Here is a 19,234-nt window from a genome sequence, read left to right on the forward strand (position 1 = left end):
CACTCATACCTATACACACACACACATCTCCACTCATACCTATACACACACACATATACACTCATACCTATACACACACACACATATACACTCATACCTATACACACACACACATATACACTCATACCTATACACACACACATATACACTCATACCTATACACACACACACACACACACACACACATACCTATACACACACACACACACACACACACACATACCTATACACACACACACATACACACTCATACCTATACACACACACACACACACACACATACCTATACACACACATACACACTCATACCTATACACACACACATACACTCATACCTATACACACACATATACACTCATACCTATACACACACACATATACACTCATACCTATACACACACACATATACACTCATACCTATACACACACACATATACACTCATACCTATACACACACATATACACTCATACCTATACACACACACATATACACTCATACCTATACACACACACATATACACACATACCTATACACACACACATACACTCATACCTATACACACACACATATACACACATACCTATACACACACACATATACACTCATACCTATACACACACACATATACACACATACCTATACACACACACATACACTCATACCTATACACACATATACACTCATACCTATACACACACATATACACTCATACCTATACACACACACATACACTCATACCTATACACACACATATACACTCATACCTATACACACACACATACACTCATACCTATACACACACACATATACACACATACCTATACACACACACATACACACTCATACCTATACACACACACATACACTCATACCTATACACACACATATACACTCATACCTATACACACACATATACACTCATACCTATACACACACACATACACTCATACCTATACACACACACATATACACTCATACCTATACACACACATATACACTCATACCTATACACACACACATACACTCATACCTATACACACACATATACACTCATACCTATACACACACACATATACACTCATACCTATACACACACACACATATACACTCATACCTATACACACACACACATATACACTCATACCTATACACACACACATATACACTCATACCTATACACACACACATACCTACACACACACACATACACACTCATACCTATACACACACACATACCTACACACACACATACACACTCATACCTATACACACACACATACACTCATACCTATACACACACATATACACTCATACCTATACACACACATATACACTCATACCTATACACACACACATATACACTCATACCTATACACACACACACATATACATTCATACCTATACACACACACATATACACTCATACCTATACACACACATATACACTCATACCTATACACACACACATATACACACATACCTATACACACACACATATACACTCATACCTATACACACACATATACACTCATACCTATACACACACACATACACTCATACCTATACACACACACATATACACACATATACACACATACCTATACACACACATATACACTCATACCTATACACACACACATATACACTCATACCTATACACACACACATATACACTCATACCTATACACACACACATATACACTCATACCTATACACACACACATATACACTCATACCTATACACACACACATATACACTCATACCTATACACACACACACATATACACTCATACCTATACACGCACATATACACACACATACCTATACACGCACATATACACACACATACCTATACACATACATATACACACACACATATACACGCACACATACCTATACACACACATACATGTACACATACCTATACACACACATATCTATCTGCACATATACACACACATATCTATCTGCACATATACACACACATATCTATCCACACATATACACACATACTAGGCGTTCTAGATGTTCCCTTGCCATTCGATTGATGACTAATTCAGGCTCATTATTCATCACTAAATCTAAGATGGCCTGTTCTCTTGTGGGTTCAAGAACATAGTGTTCCAGAAAACTGTCCCGAATATACTCAGGAAATTCGTTACCTTTGGGACTCGAGCTGTGAAATTCAAGTCTCCCATTATAACCACACTGCTTTTGAAACAAGCTACCCTGATCTCCATATTTATGCATCCCGCTACTTCATCACTGCTGTCAGGAGATCTGCAGGCAACTTCCACCAAAATCTTGCATATTTTTACTATTTCTCAATTCTACCCAGACAGTTTCCACTGCCTGTTCACCCTTATTGATATCTCCTCTTTCAAATGATGTGATAGTATATTTTATCAATATTGCTGCTATTCCTCCTCCTTTGCCAATTTCTCTGTCCTTTCTAAAGACTTCATAACCTTGAATGTTTATCACCCAGTCACACCCAGCTTGCAGCCAGGTCTCAGTGATGGCCACGACGTCATACCTGTTAAGCTGAATTTGTGGTTCGAATTCACTTGTTTTATTCCTTATGTTACGTACATTTGTGTATAGAACTCTTATTTGGGCAACAGACTCTCCCCTGGACTTTGATCTCATCCTTTTTATTTATGTTTAGGTTATTTTCACTTTTATTATTATTTCTGCCTGAGCCCTCCTCCCCTTTTATTGGTTCAAAGTCCTTTCTATAGCCTTGTTTATCCTTTTCACTCGGACTTGGTCCCATTCCGGTTCAGGTGTAGTCCATCCGAGCGGCACAGCTCCATCCTGTCCCATGAAATAGAATCCTTCTTTTCTACACCAGTCCTTCAGCCACACATTTACTTTCCTGATCTGTTTATCCCGATGCCAATTTGCATGTGGCACGGGTAATAATCCCGAGATTACTGCCCTTGAGGTCCTGTTTTCTAATTTAGCTCCGAGCTCCTGATACTCTCTCAGCAGGACCTTCTCTCTGTTCTTTCCTATGTTGTTGGTCCCGACATGGACCACGACAACTGAATTTTCCCCTTCCCTTTTTAGGTTCCTTTCCAGCCACTTCGAGATATCCCTTACCCTGGCAACAAGTAGATAACACAGCCTTCGGGACGCTCCATCATGACTGTAGAGGATACGATCTATCCCCTTGATTATTGAATCCCCAATAACTACTACGTTTCTATTCTGCTCCTCCCCCTTTGAACAGCCCTCTGCTCCGTGGTGCCTGGGTTAGCATTGTGGCTGTCCTCCCCGCAGCCTTCCTCCTTATCCTCACAGGTAGCAAGTACATTGTACCTGTTGGACTGGACCAGTGTCTGTGGGACCTCCTTCTCTACCTCCCCTTGGTTCTCCTTACCCTGCTGACTAACAGTCACACCCTCCCTTTCCCGCACCTGTGCTTTCCTCTGAGGTGTGACTGTACTCTGGAGAAAACTATCCAGAAATTGTCTGAAACTCACACTCCAGCTCAAGGACTCTGAGCCGGAGTGTCTCAAGGCAGAGATATTTCCTACATATGTGGCAATCCGGGACAGTCTCTCTGTCTACAAACTCCCACATACTGCAGTCCTGATGCACTGCCTGTGCTGCCATTACCATTCTTTATTTATTTATCCAACCCGTATGTCAACCAGTATCTATTATAAGCCCACCGACTCCCACAGCTACCTTGATTACACTTCCTGCTACCCCGCTTCCTGTTAGGACTCTATTCCCTTCTCCCAGTTTCTCCACCTCCGTCGCATCTGTTCTGACGATGCCACTTTCCACACCAGTGCCTCCGATATGTCTTCCTGTTCCCTCAAACGAGGATTCCCCTCTGCTGTAGTTGACAGGGCCCTCAACAGTGTCCAAACCATTTCCCGCTCTTCTGCCCTCACCCCTTTCCCTCCCAGAACCATGATAGGGTCCCCCTTGTCCTCACCTTACAACCCACCAGCCTCCACATTCAACAGATCATCCTCCGTCATTTCCGCCTCCTCTAGTGCGATCCCACCACCAAACACATCTTCCTCTCCCCTCCCCTTTCAGCATTCCGAAGGGACTGTTCCCTCCGCGACACCCTGATCCACTCTTCCATCACCCCCATCACCCACTCTCCTCCCCACAGCATCTTCCCGTGCGAGCGCAGGAGATGCAACACCTGCCCCTTCACCTCCTCCCTTCCCACCGTCCAGGGCCCCAAACACTCCTTTGCTTGTACTTCTTTCAATTTAATATACTGTATTCGCTGCTCACGATGCGGTCTCCTCTACATTGGGGAGACCAGATGCAGATTGGGTGATCGCTTTGCTGAACACCCTCCGCTCAGTCCGCAAACGTGACCCTGACCTGCCGGTCGCTTGTCATTTTAATTCCCCTTCCCACTCCTACTCTGATCTCTCTGTCCTCGGCCTCTTACGCTGTTCCAATGAAGCTCAACAGAAGCTCGAGGAACAGCACCTCATGTTTCGATTAGGCACTTTACAACCTTCCGGACTCAACACTGGTTTCAATAACTTCAGATCAGAACCACTGCTCCCATTTTTTTGGACAGCAGGTGCTGGTAATGTTTTTGCTGTAGCCATTTGCAGCTCCTCGAGACCCATCTTTTGTTTCTTTACTTGTCCCATTCCCACCCTCCTTGCCTTGCACCATCATCCCTTTTGTCATTTAATCACTCCTGCCCTCCACCCTATCACAGGCCTTCCCTTTTGTTCCTTCCTCCCCTTCTCCCTTCCCCCTGGCTCTGTACTTGCTCAAAAACTGTTTAATCTTCAACTATTTCTGACGAAAGGTCATCGACCTGAAACATTAACTCTGTTTCTCTCTCCACAGATGCTGCCTGACTTGCTGAGTATTTCCAGCATTTTCTATCTCAACTCATTGTGCTCTCTCTGCTCTGAGTTCACTGTCCTGCTGTCCTCCCTTAATCTCTCCCTCCATATAAACTCCCCTACCCATATTCACGGCCACCCCTTTGACCGTGCCATCTCACGTGGCCTCTCTACTCCCATCGTATGAATCACGGATAAGGCCATCTCTGATCATTTCCTTGTCTCCCTCTCCAATCATATCCCCCCTCCCCCTCCCAACCCCACTTCCTTCTGTGTCCACACCTGGAAAAAACTCTCCCTCAAGTCACTTACAACGGCACTTTCAAAGTCCCCTGTCCAGCCTTTGGCCCTCCGTTCACCATGACGTTTCTGCAGCTCCGATCTGCTCAATCACTCCCTCACTCCACCTTAGATGCCCTTGTCCCCATTAAAACCATTACTCTCTCTCACCCTGGTCGTTCCCCTGGTATGGCCCCCGTCCCTGCTCCCTTAAGTTCAGGTGATGCAGGCTTAAACGTTTATGCGGACAACTGGTTGAGCCATTCATTGCCAGATCTGGCTGGAGCGCATAAAGCACTATCAGATCCTGCTCTCCTCTGCCAAAACTGCTCACTATTCCAGGATCATCCTGGAATGCAAAGTTAACACCGGCTTCTCTTCTCCACTACAAACCGTCTTCTTAAACCCCTCTCCCCTGCCTCCTCCACCCTCACCTCCAAAAACAAATGTGAGGAGCTCATGGACTTTGTGACTAAGATTGAGACCATCGTTCAGCTGCCTCTGTCACTTCCCTCCCTTCCCCGAGCTCACCGAGCCAAACTTCCCCTCCATTTCCCCCCTGCCCTAGCCCTGAACTCGCATCTTTCTCCAGTTTCTCTCCTATCTCCCATCATGCCCTCTCCAAACTCATCTTGACCATGAGACCCACCTCCTGTTCCCTCAACCCTATTCCCACCAAACTGCTGATCACCCAACTTCCCTTCCTGGCCCCCATGTTAGCTGATATTGTTAACAGTTCCCTCTACTCAGGAATTGTCCCCCTCCCCTTCAAATCTGCCATCATCAACCCCCTCCTCAAAAAAAAAGTACCCTTGACCCCACTGTCCTTGCAAACTACCACCCCATCTCCAGCCTCCGTTTCCTCTCCAAAGTCCTTGAACATGTTGTCGCCTCCCAAATCCGTGCCCATCTTTCCCGCAACTTCATGTTTGAATCCCTCCAATCAGGTTTCTGCCCCTGTCACAGCATGGAAATGGCCCTTATCAAAGTCACAAATGACACCCTATGTGACTGTGACCGTGGTAAACTCTCCCTCCTCATCCTTCTCCACCTGTCTGCAGCCTTTGACACGGTTGACCACACCATCCTCCTCCAATGCCTCTCCTCCATCGTCCAGCTGGGTGGGACTGCCCTCGCCTGGTTCTATTCCTATCTATCCAGTCGTAGCCAGAGAATCTCCTGCAATGGCTTCTCTTCCCACTCCGGCACCATTACCTCTGGAGTCCCCAATGATCTATCCTTGGCCCCCTCCTATTTCTCATCTACATGCTCCCCCTCAGTGACACCATACGAAAACACGTCAGGTTCCACACGTACACTGACGAAACCCAGCTCTACCTCACCACCACCTCTCTCTGCCCCTTCACTGTCTCTGATTTGTCATGCTACTTGCCCAATGTCCAGTATTGGATGAGCAGAAATTTCCTCCAATTAAATATTGGGAAGACCGAATCCACTGTCTTCAGTCACCGCCACAAACTCCATTCCCCAGCCACCGACTCCATCCCTCTCCCCGGCCACTGTCTGAGGCTGAACCAGACTGTTCGTAACCTTGACGTCCTATTTGACCCTGAGATGAGCTTCTGACCCTATCTCCGCTCCATCACCAAGACCGCCTACTTCCACCTCCGTAACATCGCCCGTCTCCGCCCCGCCTCAGCCCATCTGCTGCTGAAACCCTCATTCATGCCTTTGTTACCTCGAGACTTAACTATTCCAATGCTCTCCTGACCGGCCTCCCATCTTTCACCCCCCATAAACTTGAGCTCATCCAAAACTCTGCTGCCTGTATCCTAACTCACACCAAGTCCCGTTCTCCCATCACCCCCTGTGCTCACTGACCTACATTGGCTCCCGGTCCGGGAAAGTCTCGATGTTAAAATTCTCATCCTTGTTTTCAAATCTCTCCATGGCCTCTCCCCTCCCTATCTCTGTAACCTCCTCCAGCCCTACAACCCTCCGAGATCTCTGCATTCCTCCAATTCTGGCCTCTTGCGCAGCCCTGATTTCAATCAGTCCACCATTGGTGGCCGTGCCTTCAGCTGCCTAGGCCCTAAGCTCTGGAATTCCCTCCCTAAACCTCTCTACGTCTCCTCCTTTAAGACTCTCCTGAAAACCTTCCTCTTTGACCAAGCTTTTGGTCACCTGTCCTAATATCTCCTTATGTGACTTGGTGTAAAATCATGTTTGATAATCAATCCTGTGAAGCGCCTTGGGACGTTTTACTACATTAGAGGTGCTATATAAGAACATAAGAACATAAGAAATAGGAGCAGGAGTAGGCCACACAGCCCCTCGAGCCTGTTCCACCATTCAATCGGATCATGGCTGATCTTTGACCTCAACTCCACTTTCCCGCCCGATCCCCATATCCCTTGATTCCCTTAGAGTCCAAAAATCTATTTATCTCAGCCTTGAATATATTCAATGACTGAGCATCCACAGCCCGCTGGGGTAGAGAAGTCTAAAGATTCACAATCGTGAAGAAATTCCTCCTCATCTCAGTCTTGAATGGCCGACCCCTCATCCTGAGACTATGCCCCCTAGTTCTAGACTCTTCAGCCAGTAGAAACAGCCTCTCAGCATCTACCCTGTCAAGCCCTCTCAGAATCTTATATGTTTCAATGAGATCACTTCTCATTCTTCTAAACTCCAGAGAGTATGGGCCCATTCTACTCAATCTCTCCTCATAGGACAACCCTCTCATCCCAGGAATCAATCTAGTGAACCTTCGATGCACCGCCTCCAATGCAAGTATATCCTTCCTTAGATAAGGAGACCAGAACTGTACACAGTACTTCAGGTGTGGTCTCACGAAAGCCCTGTACAATTGCAGCAACACTTCTTTACTCTTACCCCCTTGCAATAAAGGCCAACATGCCATTTGCCTCCCTAATTGCTTGCTGTACCTGCATGCTAACTTTCTGTGTCTCTTGTACGAGGACACCCAAATCTCTCTGAACACCAACATTTAATAGTTTCTCACCATTTAAAAAACATTCTGTTTTTCCATTTTTTTTATTATTCGTTCACGGGATGTGGGCGTCGCTGGCGAGGCCAGCATTTATTGCCCATCCCTAATTGCCCTCGAGAAGGTGGTGGTGAGCCGCCATTCTTCCTACCAAAGTGAATAACCTCACATTTCCCCACATTACACTCCATCTGCCACTTTCTTGCCCACTCACTTAACCTGTCGATATCCCTTTGCAGACTCTTGGTGTCCTCCTCACAGCTTACTTTCCCACCTAGCTATGTATCGTCAGCCAACCTGGATACATTACACTCGTCCCTTCATCTAAGTCATTAATATAGATTGTAAATAGCTGAGGCCCAAGCACTGATCCTTGCGGCACCCCACTTGTTACAGCCTGCCAACCTGAAAATGACCCGTTTATTCCTATTCTCTGTTTTCTGTCCATTAACCAATCCTCAATCCATGCTAATATATTACCCCAATCCCATGAGCCCTAATCTTGTGTAACAACCTTTTATGTGGCACCTTATCGAATGCCTTTTGAAAATCCAAATATACGACATCCACTGGTTCCCCTTTATCTACCCTGCTAGTTACATCCTCAAAAAACTCTAATAAATTTGTCAAACCTGATTACCCTTTCATAAAACCATGTTGACTCTGCCTAATCATATTATGATTTTCTAAGTGCCCTGTTACCACTTCCTTAATAATGGATTCCAGCATTTTCCCTACCACTGATGTCAGGCTAACTGACCTATAGTTCACTGTTTTCTCTCTCCCTCCTTTCTTGAATAACGGGGTTACATTTGCAACCTTCCAATCCACGGGGACTGTTCCAGAATCGCGGGAATTTTAGAAGATCAAAACATCATAAATACAAGTTGCTGTTGTTGTCCCAACACTGTACCGGTATTAGTGAAATAACCAATATAAAGTGATGAGGTTCAGGTACACTCAGCCTGTCCCAATCCCTCCTGATCGGTTGTAACTAGCACCATCTGCAGGACACCTGCAATACATCCACACAATCTTTGCAGAAATCCCCTCCCATTCCTGACGGTCACTCATGCTGCAGTCAGTTCCACAGGTACCAGTAATCCTGTGGTCTCTTACCCAAGCAGCTATTCCTTGATTGATGTGCTGACCGAGACTGTGAATGTGCTCAGGAGGTCCTTATCCTGTAAAGTGGCCTCAGCTCCTGAACACTGCTTCAGGAGCTCAACATCCATTTAAATTGGTAAAGGAAGGACTTGTATTTATATAACCCCGGTCACCACCTCAGGACGCCTCAAAGCACTTTACAGCCAATGAAGTACTTTTTTTTGAAGTATAGTCACTGTTGTAATGTAGGAAACTTGGCAGTTAATTTGTGCACAGCAAGATCCCACAAACAGCAATGAGATAAATGAGCTGATAATCTGGTTTAGTGATATTGGTTGAGGGATAAATATTGTCCAGGACACAGGGAAGAACTCCCTTCCTCTTCTTTGAATATTGCCATGGGACTTTTTTTTATGTCCACCTGAGAGGGCAGATGGGGCCTCAATTAAACGTCTCATCCAAAAGACGGAACCTCCGACAATGCGGCACTCCCTCAGTACTGCACTGGAGTGTCAGCCTGGATTATGCTCCAGTCTCTGGAGTGGGACTGTGAACCCACCACCTTCTAACTCAAAGGTGAGAGTGCTACCTCTGAGCCACGGCTGACACCTTTGGGATCATTGCATTGTCGGCCCATTCAGCCATGTCGGCTCATTTACCTTGCAGGGGAGTCTGCACATGTTAATCCAGCAACCTCATTGGTTATTTCATGACACCCTTGGGTATCCTTGGCCAAATCCCCCACCATCAACATCTGACCAGAAACTTAACTGGACCAGCCACATAAATACTGTGGCTACAAGAGCAGGTCAGAGGCTGGGTATTCTGCGGCGAGTGACTCACCTTCTGACTCCCCAAAGCCTTTCCACCGTCTACAAGGCACAAGTCAGGAGTGTGATGGAATACTCTCCACTTGCCTGGATGAGTGCAGCTCCAACAACACTCAAGAAGTTCGACACCATCCAGGACAAAGCAGCCCGCTTGATTGGCACCCCATCCACCACCCTAAACATTCACTCCCTTCACCACCGGCGCACTGTGGCTGCAGTGTGTACCATCCACAGGATGCACTGCAGCAACTCGCCAAGGCTTCTTCGACAGCACCTCCCAAACCCGCAACCTCTACCACCTAGAAGGACAAGAGCAGCAGGCACATGGGAACAACACCACCTGCACGTTCCCCTCCAAGTCACACACCATCCCGACTTGGAAATATATCGCCGTTCCTTCATCGTCGCTGGGTCAAAATCTTAGAACTCCCTTCCTAACAGCACTGTGGGAGAACCTTCACATGCGGCTCAAGAAGGCGGCTCACCACCACCTTCTCAACGGCAATTAGGGATGGGCAATAAATGCCGGCCTCGCCAGCGACGCCCACATCCTGAGATTGAATTATTGAAAATGACAAAAAAAATCTCACTGCAGCCATTCACATCTTCTTAAAGCTGCATCCCATCTGTCTTCTGTGAGTGTTAACCAATAGGGACTATAATTGTGCTCTACCTAAATAGGACCTATGGGTACCCCACTGGCCATCCTGTCTGCTTGTTCAGGGGGAGGGTGGGCGGGAACAAGGAAACATAGGAATATAGGAGGAGTAGGCCATTCAGTCCCTTGAGCCTATTCCACCATTCAGTTAGATCATGGGCTGATTTGTACCTAAACTCCATTTACCTGCCTTGGTTCCATATCCCTCGATACCATTACCTAACAAAAGCCTATCAATCTCTGTTTTGAAATTTAAATTGACCCAGCATCCACAGTGTAAAAATGATCCTTGCCTCCTGTTCCCTGTCTACTCTTAGTACAAGAAAGGGACCTTCACATGGAACAGGCAGGAGGAGACAGGGAGTAACGACCAGCCACAGACAACTCTGACACAAGATTTGTCTGCACAAGAAGTCGATCCCTCAACAAGAGTTCTAAGGCAGGCTATGAGAGGGTTCACCTTTAGTAACATGTCTGAAAGGTACAATGCAGTCACTGCACTTGTTCCTTGCCCTAAAGATAGAACAAACTTGCATTTATATAGCACCTTTAATGACCTCAGGATGTCCCAAAGCACTTTACAGCCAATGAAGTACTTTTGAAGTATAGTCACTGTGGTAATGTAGGAAACACAGTAGCCAATTTGCGCACAGCAAGATCCCACAAACAGCAATGAGATAATGACCAGATAATCTGTTTTTAGGTGAACTCCCTGCTCTTCTTTGAAATTGTGCCAGGGGATCTTTTACATCCACCTGAGAGGGCAGATGGGGCCTCGGTTTAACGTTCATCCAAAACACGGCACCTCTGATAGTGCAGCACTCCCCCAGTACTACTTTGAAGTGTCAGCCTTTATTTTATGCTCAAGCCCTAAACCTAACCCTAAAACATACCATGGTCAAATAAGGCAGCAGCTCCATTGGCCCCCCTGTATTACAAAATCCTTTCAGACAACATTTCTGCCTCACTACTACAATCTGCCTCATGCCAAAAGAACCATCAAGACACAATCCAGCATCAGCCAACACAACCTCCATTAACCCTTGTGTGTGTTCTATGTGTTTTACCCTTATGCTCCCTCTTATTGACAGAGTAAGGTGTGTGACCTCTACTTTCTAACCAGATGCTTCGACCCAGTGGATGGTGGGCTTTTGTGTTGTGTACCTCACATCCATGGTCCTTTGAGTGGGGCGTTTTGTCAAATATCTGTAGATTGATCCTGAGGAACACAGCAGTCTTGGTGCCAGCAGACCGCTGGGCAGCTTTGAAGTTGCTGAAACCCTGTTCTTGTTCCCCAACATGGTGACTGCAAAGAAGACAGTTGCTGTAGGTCGGAGCTGAAGACCTCTGGAGCCCTGGATCTAACATTTGTTAAGGAAGCTATAGCTCAGCTTTGGACTTTAGCCAAGGGAGGTCTACAGTAGAGGGCCAGAGGTAATTCTCTGTCCAGCCTAGTCAGGCAGACAGGCTCTAAATGCAGGTTGCAGACTCCTCAATATACACCACCAAAGTGTACAGGATGCTTGGCACTCTCTTTAATGACTCCATGAGCTGCTCTTGCCAAGCTATCAGAGTGCATTCCTATTTAGGTCCTATGTGGTCCAAGACCCTGGGCCCAGAGCCTGATAAGACACCTCGAGCTGGGCCTCCAGCCATCAGGTGGCAACTCCTCAAATTCCACCTGCACTCGTTCCTTCTCACTCATGCTCTGTTCTTTAACGAGTGCACCCTCCCCAGCTGAGCTCCAAGTCGATGTCTCTGTGGCAGTGTTCATCCCTGCAGGAGTTGGGTCACACCTGGTGCTGTGAGGGGTCTGCTTGAGATTGCACACAAGTCTCTGCCAACTCTTCTTGGGAACCAATGGGCAGAAGAACAGATTTCAGACTGTTGGTAACAAGGCTCCTCTTAAAAGAGACTTTACATGGCAAGACATTGCAGTGAGACGTGCGCAGTGTGTGCCTCTGCGTTAGGGACTAAATAAGTGAATGACTAAAGAAATAAACAGTGAGAAACAAAGGAGTATACTAGCCATGACCATGGGAGGGCTTTGACCTCACGTTCTCTCCTCAGAAGGAGTCGGGTGACCCCCCCCATCCTCCAATTCATTGCCAACTGTTATATTTGGGCTGGTCCTGCAAGCAGAGAGAAAAGGGGTATATGTTGGAAAGTGAGAGATATGTGCCACCAAAATGCCCAGATCAACAGCCACCATACGTGTGTTTGTGAACACAAATGTAGCATGCAGGTATCTTGTGTTGGCAGCAACCTTGGTGCTTGTTGTTTGCCGTGTGTAATGGGCTACTGGATAAACTCACTGCCAAGACCGCAGTACACAGTGCCCTGGCAAAGCATGGGCATACCCGTTATTTGGAAAGTACATATTCACACACAGTAAAAGTACATGAAATACACAGTGCTGCGTATTCTCCCTCTGCAAAAGAACTATGGAAGCAAAGAAGTTTATAGCGCAGAATGAGGATCATGTCTGTGTCGACTCTTTGCTAGACAATCCAAGACTAACCCCACTGCCCTGCTGTCTTCCCATAACCCTGTATCTTGCTCTGTTTCAAATATTTATCCACTTTTCTTTCAACCGCTCCCCGTCGCAAAATGTTCCACACTCCAACACCCCTCGACAAAAAGAAATCTCTCTTCACTCTCAGTGACAATTTTAAATCGATAACCCCTCATCACTGACTCCCAGCCAGAGGAAATTAGTCTTTCCCTATTCACTGTATCAAAACATTGCATATTTTTAAAAACCTCTATTAAATCTCCTCTTCTCTGCTGCAGTGGAAATAGTTCCAGTATCTCAAGTTCTCTCCTCATAACTATAGTTTCCCATCCCTGGCGCCACCATGGTAAATCGACACTGCACGATCTCGCGGGGAATCGACACTGCACGATCTCGCGGTGAATCGACACTGCACGATCTCGCGGTGAATCGACACTGCACGATCTCGCGGTGAATCGACACTGCACGATCTCGCGGTGAATCGACACTGCACGATCTCGCGGTGAATCGACACTGCACGATCTCGCGGTGAATCGACACTGCACGATCTCGCGGTGAATCGACACTGCACGATCCCGCGGTGAATCTACACTGCACGATCCCGCGGTGAATCTACACTGCACGATCCCGCGGTGAATCTACACTGCACGATCCCGCGGTGAATCTACACTGCACGATCTCGCGGTGAATCTACACTGCACGATCTCGCGGTGAATCGACACTGCACGATCTCGCGGTGAATCGACACTGCACGATCTCGCGGTGAATCGACACTGCACGATCCCGCGGTGAATCGACACTGCACGATCCCGCGGTGAATCGACACTGCACGATCTCGCGGTGAATCGACACTGCACAATCTCGCGGTGAATCGACACTGCACGATCCCTCGGTGAATCTACACTGCACGATCTCGCGGTGAATCGACACTGCACGATCCCACGGTGAATCGACACTGCACGATCCCGCGGTGAATCGACACTGCACGATCCCGCGGTGAATCTACACTGCACGATCCCGCGGTGAATCGACACTGCACGATCCCGCGGTGAATCGACACTGCACGATCCCGCGGTGAATCGACACTGCACGATCCCGCGGTGAATCGACACTGCACGATCTCGCGGTGAATCGACACTGCACGATCTCGCGGTGAATCGACACTGCACGATCTCGCGGTGAATCGACACTGCACGATCTCGCGGTGAATCGACACTGCACGATCTCGCGGTGAATCGACACTGCACGATCTCGCGGTGAATCGACACTGCACGATCTCACGGTGAATCGACACTGCACGATCTCGCGGTGAATCTACACTGTATAATCTCACAGTGAATCTACACTGTATGATCTCACAGTGAATCGACACTGCACGATCTCACGGTGAATCTACACTGTACGATCTCACAGTGAATCTAGACTGCATAATCTCACAGTGAATCTAGACTGCATAATCTCTACGGCCTTAATGTCTTTTCTGTAATGGTTTGTTCTAAACTGTACACAAACTGTGGCCTTATTAACATTTGGTAAAAATGTATCATTACCTCTTTACTCTTGTACTCAAAGTGCCTATTTATAAAATCCAAAATACTGATGGCCTTTTTATGGCTTTATCTACCTACACTCACTTTCAGGGAATTATGTATTTGAGCCTCTAGATATCTCTGTTAATCTTTCAGAATGTTTCCATTAAGTGTACACTTCCATTTCTTATTTTTGTCCCAAAATGCATCACCTCACAATTCTCTGCATTAAATTGAATCAGCCACGGGCCTGCCCATTCCACGGGCCTGCCCATTCCACGGGCCTGCCCATTCCACGGGCCTGCCCATTCCACGGGCCTGCCCATTCCACGGGCCTGCCCATTCCACGGGCCTGCCCATTCCACGGGCCTGCCCATTCCACGGGCCTGCCCATGTCCTCCTGAAATCTTTTATAGTCCTCACTGTTTGCCAAAAAAACCTCTACTTTTGTTGTCCGAACACTTTGACATTTTGTTCCCTGAGCTCTGGGGTACTCCACTCCCAACCCTTCTCCAATCCAACCCACACCCATTTACCCTAACTCTTTTTTTCCATGTCAGTCAACGAACTTTCTAAGACACTATTACATTTCCTCTCATACCATGTGCCTGCCTTTTTCTATCAATCCGCTTTTTAGGCATCTTGTTGAATACCTTCTGAAAATCCATATACATCACACCTACTGCATTCCCTTTATCTATCCAGTCAGTTCTTCAAAAACTCTATTAAATTTAGCAAACACCACTTGCCTTTAATAAATCTTTGTTGGTTGTACTTGGTTAACCCACGCATTTCTAAACGCTCACCGATTTTATCTCCAATTATGGATTCTAGGAGTTTGCCCACAACTGACATTAGACTAATCGATCTATAGTTACCCAGTTTGTCCTTCTCTCCCTATTATTTGTCTACCCTCCAGTCCCAGCACAATTTCCATATCTAAGATGCACTGGACAGTTATGGTCAATCTCTGCTCTCTCTCTGATTTCCTTCAGCGGCCTAGAGTGTAAGTTGTCAGGGTCCAGTGACTTATCCACCTTGAGTTCTGCTCATTTAGCTAAGAATCAGTTCCATTCCCACAGCTATCTCTAACACTAGTTCCACACCCTTCTCCCAATGAAAGGCAAGCCTTCCTCTTTAAGATGGTGCTGGATTACCAGCTTCCTTCCTCTCAAGTGAAATGACAGAGAAGAGCTGACACTTGCTGTGCCCGAGAGCCTTGATCCTTCGTGAGACTCCTGCTTTCTACTTCAGAGGACTCCTGAGAAAAGGCAATGGTTCCTCGAGCATTTCAGTCCAAACCCCTTTGTGTCTCGTATCTCCATCAAGGCATCTTGCAAAGAAGTCTTTTTTCCCCAGAGGGATACAACAGGAGTGGGGGAGGGGATATGATTTCTCTCTTGACGGGAGGCTAAAATGCAGCCCAGCTTCTTATACTTTGTCTGGACTTTGATGCTGAATATTTTACACCACAGAACTTGAACTGAGGGGCGAGATGGGGTTTTCTCTGTGAACCCAGGTGGCTTGGTTATGTTTAATATGTTTCAACGGTCAAGTTTCAATTGGAATCTGACCCTTAGGAGGCTCGGGCCTGATCCACGAGCATTGCCTGTGCTTGAAAACTGTGAATGGATAGTTAATTTCATGTAGATATTATTCATCCTGTTATTACCTTCTAAAGATTGTGAATGGTATATTAGTGGCTGATTTCATTCCAGGCAGCAGTTAGTCAGGGAGATTCAGACCAGCACAGAGGCTGAGTTCCATCTGTAGTTGGATGAAGTGAGGCACAGTGTTTCAAGGTAAATGTTACATTGAGAGTTAGCGCAGGAGAAATGATCATAATTAGTGTAACTCTACTGTTTGTACTAAATACTGTCCATTTACCTGCTTAATGTGAAATATAATTTCCTGTTGGCTTACAGCCTTAGCCTTGATCAGACTGTACCCTCTAGCCAAACTGTTCCAGTACAGTTACAACACTGGCATCTGCCCAACAATGTGTCCTGTATGTCCTGTCCACAAAAAGCAGGACAAATCCAATCCGGCCAATTACCGCTCCATCAGTCTACCCTCAATCATCAGCAAAGTGATGGAAGGTGTCGTCGACAGTGCTATCAAGCGGCACTTACTCACCAATAACCTGCTCACCGATGCTCAGTTTGGGTTCCGCCAGGACCACTCGGCTCCAGACCTCATTACAGCCTTGGTCTAAACATGGACAAAAGAGCTGAATTCCAGAGGTGAGGTGAGAGTGACTGCCCTTGACATCAAGGCAGCATTTGATCGAGTGTGGCACCAAGGAGCCCTAGTAAAATTGAAGTCAATGGGAATCAGGGGGAAAACTCTCCAGTGGCTGGAGTCATACCGAGCACAAAGGAAGATGGTAGTGGTTGTTGGAGGTCAATCATCTCAGCCCCAGGACATTGCTGCAGGAGTTCCTCAGGGCAGTGTCCTAGGCCCAACCATCTTCAGCTGCTTCATCAATGACCTTCCCTCCATCATAAGGTCAGAAGTGGGGACGTTCGCTGATGATTGCACAGTGTTCAGTTCCATTCACAACCTCTCAGATAATGAAGCAGTCCATGCCTGCATGCAGCAAGACCTGGACAACATCCAGGCTTGGGCTGATAAGTGGCAAGTAACATTCGCGCCAGACAAACGCCAGGCAATGACCATCTCCAACAAGAGAGAGTCTAACCACCTCCCCTTGACATTCAACGGCATTACCATCGCCAAATCCCCCACCATCAACATCCTGGGGGTCACCATTGACCAGAAACTTAACTGGACCAGCCATATAAATACTGTGGCTGCAAGAGCAGGTCAGAGGCTGGGTATTCTGCGACGAGTGACTCACCTCCTGACTCCCCAAAGCCTTTCCACCATCGACAAGGCACTAGTCAGGAGTGTGATGGAATACTCTCCACTTGCTTGGATGAGTGCAGCTCCAACTACACTCAAGAAGCTCGACACCATCCAGGACAAAGCAGCCCGCTTGATTGGCACCCCATCCACAACCCTAAACATTCACTTCCTTCAAGACCAGAGCACCGTGGCTGCAGTGTGTACCATCTACAGGATGCACCGCAGCAACTCGCCAAGGCTTCTTCGACAGCACTTCCCAAACCCGCGACCTCTACCACCTAGAAGGGCAAGAGTAGCAGGCACACTCCAGGTCAAAATCCTGGAACTCCCTACCTAACAGCACTGTGGGAGAACCTTCACCACATGGACTGCAGTGGTTCAAGAAGGTGGCTCACCACCACCTTTTCAATTCGGGATGGGCAATAAATGCTGGGCTTGCCAGCGACTCCCACATCCCATGAACGAAAAAAGTCAGTTTCTGTGGAACTGTACCCCAGTGAGAGTCAGTGTCTGTAGAACTGTACCCCAGTGAGAGTCAGTGTCTGTAGAACTGTACCCCAGTGAGAGTCAGTGTCTGTGGAACTGAACCCCAGAGAGAGTCTGCATCTGTGGAACTGTACGCCAGTGAGAGTCAGTGTCTGTGGAACTGTACCCCAGTGAGAGTCAGTGTCTGTGGAACTGTACACCAGTGAGAGTCAGTGTCTGTGGAACTGTACACCAGTGAGTCAGTGTCTGTGGAACTGTACACCAATGAGTCAGTGTCTGTGGAACTGTACACCAGTGAGTCAGTGTCTGTGGAACTGTACACCAGTGAGTCAGTGTCTGTGGAACTGTACACCAGTGAGTCAGTGTCTGTGGAACTGTACACCAGTGAGTCAGTGTCTGTGGAACTGTACACCAGTGAGTCAGTGTCTGTGGAACTGTACACCAATGAGTCAGTGTCTGTGGAACTGTACACCAGTGAGTCAGTGTCCGTGGAACTGTACACCAGTGAGTCAGTGTCCGTGGAACTGTACACCAGTGAGTCAGTGTCTGTGGAACTGTACACCAGTGAGTCAGTGTCTGTGGAACTGTACACCAGTGAGAATCAGTGTCTGTGGAACTGTACACCAGTGAGAGTCAGTGTCTGTGGAACTGTACACCAGTGAGTCAGTGTCTGTGGAACTGTACCCCAGTGAGTCAGTGTCTGTGGAACTGAACACCAATGAGAGTCAGTGTCTGTGGAACTGAACCCCAGTGAGAATCAGTGTCTGTGGAACTGAACACCAATGAGAGTCAGTGTCTGTGGAACTGAACCCCAGTGAGAATCAGTGTCTGTGGAACTGAACACCAATGAGAGTCAGTGTTTGTGGAACTGAACCCCAGTGAGAATCAGTGTCTGTGGAACTGAACACCAATGAGAGTCAGTGTCTGTGGAACTGAACCCCAGTGAGAATCAGTGTCTGTGGAACTGAACACCAATGAGAGTCAGTGTCTGTGGAACTGAACCCCAGTGAGAATCAGTGTCTGTGGAACTGAACACCAATGAGAGTCAGTGTCTGTGGAACTGAACCCCAGTGAGAATCAGTGTCTGTGGAACTGAACACCAATGAGAGTCAGTGTCTGTGGAACTGAACCCCAGTGAGAATCAG

Source organism: Heptranchias perlo, chromosome 25 (assembly GCF_035084215.1).
Source record: "Heptranchias perlo isolate sHepPer1 chromosome 25, sHepPer1.hap1, whole genome shotgun sequence".
NCBI lineage: Eukaryota > Metazoa > Chordata > Chondrichthyes > Hexanchiformes > Hexanchidae > Heptranchias > Heptranchias perlo.